Genomic DNA, 10,089 nt, shown 5'->3' on the forward strand with positions numbered 1-10,089 from the left:
TTCCAAGACATCCTCTTTCACAATATCCCAACAACTTTTGAAAAAACCAAAACTAAAACCATCAAGCCCCGGGGAGCTGTTAGGAGGGATAGAAGACAGAGCAGAAAACACTTCATTCATAGAAGGCACCGCACACAACATCGAGTTATTAGAATCAGAAATAATAGGAGAGATAAGAGTCGATAAATCAGGTAACAGTCTGGTTTGCGTGCCCTGCAAAAAAGAAGAAAAAAAATCCACAGCTCCCTGATGAATACTCTGTCGAATTAAAAACCATGCCATTTGATGATCTCATGTGCACCACTTTTTACACCGTTTATTAGCAAGGCAGACATGAAAAAATTTTGTGTTATGATCACCCTCCATATGCCATTTTAACTTAGACATTTGAGCCAATCTAGTATCTTTACGACGGAGCCAATTATCCAATTCCGCGGAGGTAGGCATAAGATCCCGCTCCGTGGAATCATCCCAATTTTGCTGAAGATTCTTTTCAATCTCCTTAATTTGCTGCTCAAGAGAATTAATATGCATATTAGTATGACCAAAAATCTGTTTATTCCATTCACGCAAGGCTACCTTAGTGTTCTTCAATTTAAAAGCCAATTTTGTGAGCCCATGGCCATCAAAAGTAGCAGACCAAGCCTGCCGAACACACAACAAGAATTGAAGATGATCCACCCACATTTGTTGAAAGCGAAAAGGCGAAGGGTCATAAGAAGAAGGGTCCATATTGAACTCAATAACCATGGGAGAATGATCAGAAGTGGTGCGTGGCAAGTAAGAACAAACCGCATTCGGAAAATAAGAGAGCAAAGAGAAATCCATAAGAACACGATCTAGCTTCGCCCAAGAATGAGCAAGACCCGACCGCCCATTACACCAAGAAAAATTTCTGCCCTTAGACTTCATCTCAACCAATCCACCTTGGTGAATCCAATCATTGAAGTCCGCGATCGTCGCATTTGATCTAGGTGATCCACCCCTCCTCTCCGAATTATTCTGAATAATATTAAAATCCCTAGTAAGGAGACAAGGCGCCGACCCCATAGCCTGAGAGTTAAGATCCTCCCACATAATTTTCCTATCATACATACTGCACTTAGCATAGATGATAGTACATAAAAATTGAAATGACCCTGTGTTAACCCAAAGAGAGACAAACTGCAAGTTAGACCTCACCACTTGAATATCAAGAGAATTGGCCCAAAAAATCTAGATTTTACCGCCAACATCCACATTTGACGTAAAGGAATCAAAATTTAGATAATGTTGTAACCGTATCGCTTTGTCCACGTTTTGAAAAGGTTCTAGAACCGCAACCATTTGAGGCTTATACGTGGAAACTAAATTCTTTAGTCTACGACGAGAGGTACCAATGCCATGGACATTCCAGACAATAATCGAATTACTCATAAAGATAAGGTAGAGGGACGGGTAATGACCCGAGTGGAGCTTCTAACTTTCTCAAATTTTTTTTTTTTGATATTTTTTCTTTACCTGTTTACCTTCAGATTCCAAATGATAATCCTTAACCTGAGGGAGCACTTTTGGAGGGATATCAGGGTCCGGCTCAGAAGCAATATCGTCAGGATAGTTGCCAAGGTTTTCTTTGAGGCTCTCGGTAACTAAACAGTGTTCATTGTCCTCCATAGCCATGATAGCAGAGTCCTCCAATATCAGAGGAGGGGACATTTCAACATTAAAATAAAAGATGTTATTTTGGTTCAGAAGAGTACCTGTATCCTCACTTGGCGCTAGCACTCCTCCATCAACATGAGCATTGATCTCCATAGAAGTCCCCAGGCTAGAGTATGTTTCCAAATTGTTAACACGTTCCAGAATGGCACCAACTGGTTTCGGTAACTCACCAACTGTTTTTTTGGACTCAGTCTCAAGAGGAATAGACACGGGAGCACCACCCTGTTTATTATCAGACCTAGATCCACCAGGTTCATGATCCCCTTTCATACGTTCATGGTCTTGCTCCCCAAGCTTAGCTTTTCCTGCATCCTCACTTGGCGCAACGGGTTCATCAGACTCTGTTTTGGGAGGGATAAACAGAGGATTGTTTATCGCACCACCCTCTTTCTTATTAGAACTGGTTCCACCCGGTTCATGATCTCCTTTTTTACATCCCCGATTTTGTTCCTGCTGCTTAGGTTTTCCTGCACGACAGGTTTTAGAATTATGACCCTGCACTCTGCATTTTCCACAATACGTCAGCAACGTCTCGAAAATAACTTCTTGTTTCCTACTCATAGCCAGACCAGGAGTACCAATCTAGAAATATGAGATCAGCTCCTTAGCAGCATCCATCTCCAAACAAAGTCTAGCTCCATCAGTTCGGGTCGCACAACGCGTGGAGTTATCCATGCGTATAAATCGACCAATCGGAGCAGTGAAGATCCCAAGGAAGGATTCTTGATAAAAGTTGGGAGGTAATCCGGGAAGTAAAATCCACACAGGAACATTAGAAGGTTCATGTTCCTTGTTGAAATCAGGAGACCAGTGGAAAGCAGGGTAAGCCACTCCATTCACTTCACAGGATTCACGGGACAATGCTTTCACAAAATCTGCTTCCGTAGCCATTCGGACGAAGACGTTGTGGGGCAATTTCATAGAGGAGACCACCAGGGTAGATGACAGACCCCACCGACTAGCGATGAAGGCACGAATAGCTTCCAACGAGGGACGTTGTCGAAGGAACTTGATCACTATAGAAAAGCGGAATGGCTCCGCAGATCGGTTGATTTCTTCTTTGGAGAACTGGAAAAAAATCTCACCTTCCATTACTTTAGGAGCACGAGGGGCTACTGTGATTTCAGGGAGAGGTTGCAGCGCTGCAACAGCCATTTCGGTGAAGGTTGGACGGCCAGAAGAGTGGCCATCCACGGCTGCCATGCAGCCACAGCGAAGTAGAGGCCCAGGGAAAACCAAGGAAACCAAGAAGCCCTAACAGAGCACGTAAACGGCAATTACGTCCAAAACATTTCTTTTATTACATATAATTACTATATATATATATATTAATAAGTTATATGTCATATAACTTATATTATAATATAATACTAACTATGTTATAACTACTATATATTAATAAGTACTATATATTAATAATGACTATATATAGTATAAGTATTATATTAACTATTAGACAGAAAGTATATTATATATTATCAATTATAATATAAAATAGTTGCTATAGTATATATATATATATATATTATCTACTATATAATATTAAAATATTTTATACAATATATTATTAAAATAATAGGAAATTACTTATAAGTATAATAATACAATTATTAGTTCGAACCTAATAACGTCCCGTTTGAGCGGATTTATGTGTTTGGAGGGAAATTTCGTGCCAAATACTCTGAATGTTAGTTTATTCGAATGTGGAAATTCCTCATTCGAACGCATTGGTTGAATTGTGTTACGAAAATACCCTTGAGCTTCGCTACATTTGAAGAATATATCAAGCAATATTTTGATTTGTTAGTTCGAACGACAATATCATACGTTCAAACATGAATTAAATCGCGGCAGATTTGGCGCCTATTTGAAATTTTCGTATTCGAATGCGTAAATGTCCAGTTCGAACGGGACTTCACAGATTCAAATACCTCAACCTCCAGTTCATTTTCACATTAAAGTTGGATTTCTTTGGAGGCAGAGCACGATAGGCGATTTTGTGTGTGTGAGAAAGTGTTGTGGAGGGAGAGAGGAATAGACTTAGTGAGAGAGAAGGGATTCTTGAGAGAGATGAGAGGTTTAGAAGAGGTATTACTTTTTTTTTCTATTTGTTTTTGTATTTCGAGTTTCATTAATTTTAGTTCGTTGCACATGATTTAGGGTTTTCTCATAATGTGTTTTTTGCTTATGTAGGTATTGTGGATTTATATTTTGTTTAGATTACTTAAATTTGAGATAATATTTATAATTTTTAGATTTTTGATAATTTATAATTTATAATTCATAATTAATTATGTTAAAATTTTTGGTATATTTGTGTTTGTGCAATCCCATTTAAAATGGGTCTTCAACCAATATGCATCTTATGAGATTGTGTTTTGTGGCAAATGTTTTGTCTCTGTTTCGTGTCTGGAATCTGGACTTGTCCCATTTGAACGCTCTAATGTTCGTTCGAACTGGATCCTACCCGAACGGAATCTTATTCCAACAGAATCCTATTTGAACAGACTAATAAGATTTTAGGTGCAAGATTTTACTTAAAAGACTAATAAGATATATAAAAATTATACTTAAAATATAAAATACTTAAGAATTATTGCAAAATATTTTGTACTTAAATTAAAATGGAAAATTAAAATATTATATAATATAGCAGTTGTTAATACTTAAATTAATGTTTAATACTTATAAAATATTTATTTAAAAAACTATATAGTATAATTACAAAATATTTTGCACTTAAAGTAAAATGGAAACTTAAAATATAATATAACATAGCAATTATTAATACTTAAATTAATGTTTAATAATTATAAAATATTTAATTAAAAAACTATATAGTATAATTACAAAATATTTTACACTTAAATTAAAATAGAAACTTAAAATATAATATAACCTAGCAATTATTAATACTTAAATTAATGTTTAATACCTATAAAATATTTAATTTAAAAACTATATAGTATAATTACAAAAGTTGATATTCCAACAAATGAATAAGCATATCAAGAAAACGAAGTAGGCATCAATCTATTTGTTGATTTAAACCAATATAATATGGTCTCATTGCGTAGAGAAAATGTTCAACCTGAAGTAATTAATGGTAAAATATTGGAAGAAGATGAATCAACTAAAGTGTTTAGTGGGGATGGGGGCAATTTGTCTAACAAAATAGATAGTTAATGAATTTCAAATATGAAGTTTTGTAACTATTATTCTTATAAATATCCGTAACGTTTGTTTGATTAATAATTTGTTACGATTTTAAATAGATATGCCTCCCAAACAAGGTATTTTGTTAAATTAAATATTACATTTTATGCTCAATTTAAGTAATTTATCTATAAAATACATTAATTTAATTAAAAAGTTAGGTTTTAATTACTGTATATATAACTGTTGTAAGCCAGCGCCGAGGTAGAGGTATTATGAGGGGTGTCTGCATAAAGAAAGAAAGGAAAGTGAGTAAAATAACGGTTGATATTCCTGATGATCACAATGTAAGCTCCGGAGATTCGGAACTATGGCTCGCTTCTTATGTTGGCACGCTTACTCGTATGTATGCACCGATTGCTACATCCTCTTGGTCTAAAGTTCTCTAAGATGTGAAATGCCACATCAAAAAGTGTTGCTCGGTAATAAGCTACATCTCAAGCAACTAAGTGTATGCCATGTTACTTTCAAGTTATTTTATATTTATACTAATTGTTTATAATTTTTGAAGTGATGAGTTTGAGCTTAATTTTGGCCGACGAGAAGATCGATTAACGGTTGAGGAACTGATGTCGAATGCATTTCGAAGGTACACAAGTCGATGTCATGCACACAATAAGAAGTTCAGTACTACAATAGAGGCGTGCCAAAATCCTTTCTAAGCAATGCCGCCAAACGAATGAGAGAATATTTGTGATATGTTTGAAAATCCTGTTTATCAGGAAATTTTGCTGTTATCTTTTTTTAATAGAATATGATAGATGTATTAAACATATAGACTAATATTTTTTTTTAACAACAGAGTATTGTGAACAAAGCAAATAGATCAAATTTAAAGATAAGCAATTATGCAGGTTCTCGATCTTTTCATCGTTTGTCTAACAAAATGGTAAGTTATTTTAGTCCCCGTTAAATATTAATATATAATATACTTTTCTGATTTAAGTTCTAATATAGATTTTCCTTTTGTAGAAAGAAGAAAGTACCGCTGACTATGATCTGACCCAATTGTATGCTAAAACACATAAAAATCGGGATGGTGTTTGGGTTAGTCTCGAAACAGAGACAAATTCTGTAAGTTTAAGTTTATTTACTTCTATTGTCACATAATAGTTTTATTACTTATACTAACTCTAATGTTTTTGATTTGTTAGGACAAGATGATATCTCTTAAGGAAACTGCTGCAGATCCATCTGATGCATCATCTATGAACGATGCTCAGGTTTTTTCTTAAGTCTTTGGATCATGTTCTAAATATTTGAGGGGCTTAGGACGTTGCGTGAAACCATTCTCAATATCATCATCCTCCTCTCGAACCAGATCGAATGACAACAAGACTAAGGAATTGACACTTGAGATAGAACGATTGAGCTCCAAGAAAAAAGAGTTGCTGACCTGATTAGATCAAGCAGCGGATCTTGAGGCGAGATTAGAAGAGATGATGCAGATGAATAACCAAAAAATCTTTGAACACTTCCAATCAATGATGTCCAAAAACTCTATGCCACCACCACAGTCTTAAAATTTATTTTTTCTTTAATTGCCTTTATATTATGATGTTCTAAAACATTTGAACAATTGATGTTTGAATTACAATTTGTGTAATATTAGTATAATATTTTTAATTAAATTCTGATCTGTATGATTAATACTGTTCGAATGGTACTAACCAGTTTGAATGGTAAGTTACCATTTATGACTCCATTCGAATAAAAACAGACCCATTCGAACGACAACCGAGAAATACAGACATTCGAACAATAAAATATTTGTTCGAACATCATTAAAATGCAAAATCCCGTTCGAACAGATATAATTTTTGAAAATAAAATTTATGTTAATCGAACAGACATAATTTATGTTCGAACACAAGTCATTTGAAAAATTTATTAGTTTGAATGCTTAAAATCTGTTCGAATACTTCGTTCGATCGAATAGGATCAAATATGATCATTAGTTTGAATGAATATTTCATATTATTCGAATGAACGTGTCGGTTCGAACAAAGAATTAATATTCCATTCGAATAATGTATTGCAACGAAATCGATTTGTCTAAAAATAAGTTCCATTCGAACGGTTTCAATTGGTTCCGCCCATTTTCATCTCTAAAAATGATTTTTTAAGATGAAATTTGATTTTTATTTCTAAAAACATTTTGAGATGATTTTTTTGAGACAAAATAATGACAAAATTTTTCGTCTCCAAATATAATTTGGGATGAAATTTCGATTTTTTGAAACAAATTTTTTTATCTCAAAAAATCCAATTTCTTGTAATATATGTACGCATGTTAAATCAATCAGTATCAATCATTCTCTTTATTTTTTGCATCTTCTTTTCTATTTTATTTTTATTTTCTACATGCTAAAAGACAAAAGTTGAGAGGCAAGCTAGCTAGCTCGTGGAAGAAATGATCATGAAAGCAAGAATTATATATTGATCTGTCACACGGATAGATATATATATATATATAGTCTGATCATGACCTCGATCGATGCATGATTTCGGTGAAAAAAGTGATGGATCATGGCACATGCACGTGGAGTACGTTCTATCCTGGTCTCCTTGATTTCGACATGCAATAAGGGTTTATTTAAACCATTAGTACGTCTTCGTTGCTCTTTCTTTTTCAAAACTTTATTTATATGTATATAATATTGGATTAATTGCATGTCATAGTCTTATTATATATAGTGGTAATTATAATTGCTTGCATATATAAATATATATATATATATATTATCGTTTAGCGTTAACTTTTAACCTATCCTACCAAATTAAGGAACAAAATAAAAGATTTGTTTTCCGAGTTTATTAATTAATTAAGCAATTGTCATGCATTTCTATCCTTAATTATCGAACAATTGGGTTGTTTTGCTACTCTTGTTTATTTATTTGAGCACAATCTTCTTTAAAGAAAACTATACTAAAAGTACTTGCATTCCCTATTTAGATATGTTCATGAATTATTCTAGTTCTCTTTACACATGAGAATTAAAAATTCAACATATTAATGGATCGATACTTAATTACTACATGGTAATTAAGTGGAATTTATATAATTCGAATGAATAGATTTGTATTTTCGTCTACACTACAACATGATATATGGAATCCGAGCACTGTTAGTAGTAGACAAAGAGGTAGAATGATTGAGAAATTTATTTCCGTATGTGAAGTTAGAACTGGCCAATGCCAACCATTTCTTTATATGATAGTCATGAAACTAGGACATGTAGTCATGAATAGAACTATGATATATGATCAAAAGGAAATCTATACATGTTAGCAATATTAGACATGGGTGTGTGCAAATGGTTATATAAGATGCATTAGCATTGAATGTGTTATGCCAATCAATAAGTTTTGACAATAGTACTCCAAATAAAAGATACATTTAGATTTGGAAAAAACTGTGTATAGGGAAATCGGTTTGGAACATATTATATGTTGGGAAATCACAATGCATGTAATGGAAATCTGACCTTATAACAACTTTATATAACTAGTCTAAACATTCAATTGAGTCCAAACAACTTGCTAAAATGTTGCTATTGATGCATGTGATGCTCCAAAATGTCAACATATATGTGCATGTTAGGATTTTCCACATTAGATGAGTGAATGTAGATCATGTTAAAATTGAGAGGGAGAGTGACTTTCATTTAGAACTGTATATTCATTTATGATTCACTTTACAAATATATAGATGTACAGGAGACTAAGCATGGAAACATGTATAAAAGGTAAGTAGACTAATTATACAAATTAGCCAGATTCCTAGAATTAAGGTGACTGATTTTTTGGAGATGGAGAATTTGGAATATATGGCAACTGTCAATACTCTCACTCAAGTTTGCACATGGAGATCTGTAATGTCCAACTTGCATGCAAAATGATAAAAAAGTTCTCGTCCTAAAGTTTTGGTGAGGATATCGGCAACTTGTTTAGTGGAAGAAGTGTGAACGGCTGTAAAAAGGCCCAAGTAAATTTTATCACAAATAATATGACAATCAATCTCAATGTGTTTGGTACACTCATGAAACACGGGGTTGTGCAAATGTAGAGAGCGGATTGGTTGTCACAATGTAAGGTGAATGACTCGGGATGAGAAGTTCTAAGATCAGTGAGAAGTTGGTCCAATCAGGTGAGTTCACAGGTGGTGACAGCCATAGCTCGATATTCAGCTTCAACGGAAGACCTTGGTACTGTAGTCTATTTCTTTGTACGCCATGAGATTGGACTAGTCCTAAACTGAATGAAATATCCGGTGGTGGAGAGGTGGGTGGTGGGACAGCTGGCCCAATCAGAATTAGTGTATGCTGTGACATGCATACTGCTAGAGGAAGAGAAGAAAATGCCTTGGTCTGGACTGCCTTTGATGTAATGAAGAACACGAGTAGCGGCAGTCATGTGAGGAACTCGAGGAACATGCATGAACTGACTGAGAATATTGACTGTATAGACAATGTCAGGTCGGGTGATGGTCAAATAGATGAGTCGTCCAACTAGGAGTTTGTAAGTGCAAGGATCAGGGAGGAGATCACCATCTTCAATGCTGAGTTTCAAGTGATGTTCCATAGGAAAATGGGTAGTTCGGGCATCGAGTTGTCCACAGTCAAAAAGAATATCAAGAGCATATTTGCGTTGATTGAGAAAGATACATTTGTGAGAGCAAGCAACTTAAAGTCCGAGAAAATACTTCGAAGAACCAAGATCTTTGGTTTTGACAAAGGTGGAGAGGAGTCTTTTGAAAACCTTGATCTGAGAGATATTGTTACCAGCAACCAAGATATCATAACATAAACAAGAACAAGAATAATGATGGTGGAGGTGACGAGTAAATAATGAATGATTAGCCTGAGATTGATGGAAACCTGCATCAAGAAGCATAAAGATTAGTTTAAAAAATTAGTTGCGGGAGGATTGTTTGAGGCCATAGAGAGATTTTCAAAGCCAACAGACACGAGTCTCCTCTATTATGCAATATCCGAGAGGTGGTGTCATCTAGATTTCTTCATCAATGTTGCTGTGCAAGATGGCATTGTTGATGTTGAGTTGATGAATGACCCAATGTTTGGCGGCAACAACCGCAAATAAGCAATGAACAATGGTCATTTTGGTAACCAGTACAAATGTCTCATGATAGTCAAGGCCTTCAACCTGAGT

The sequence above is a fragment of the Juglans regia genome, chromosome 2, assembly GCF_001411555.2.
Source record: "Juglans regia cultivar Chandler chromosome 2, Walnut 2.0, whole genome shotgun sequence".
In the NCBI taxonomy this organism is placed as follows: Eukaryota; Viridiplantae; Streptophyta; class Magnoliopsida; order Fagales; family Juglandaceae; genus Juglans; species Juglans regia.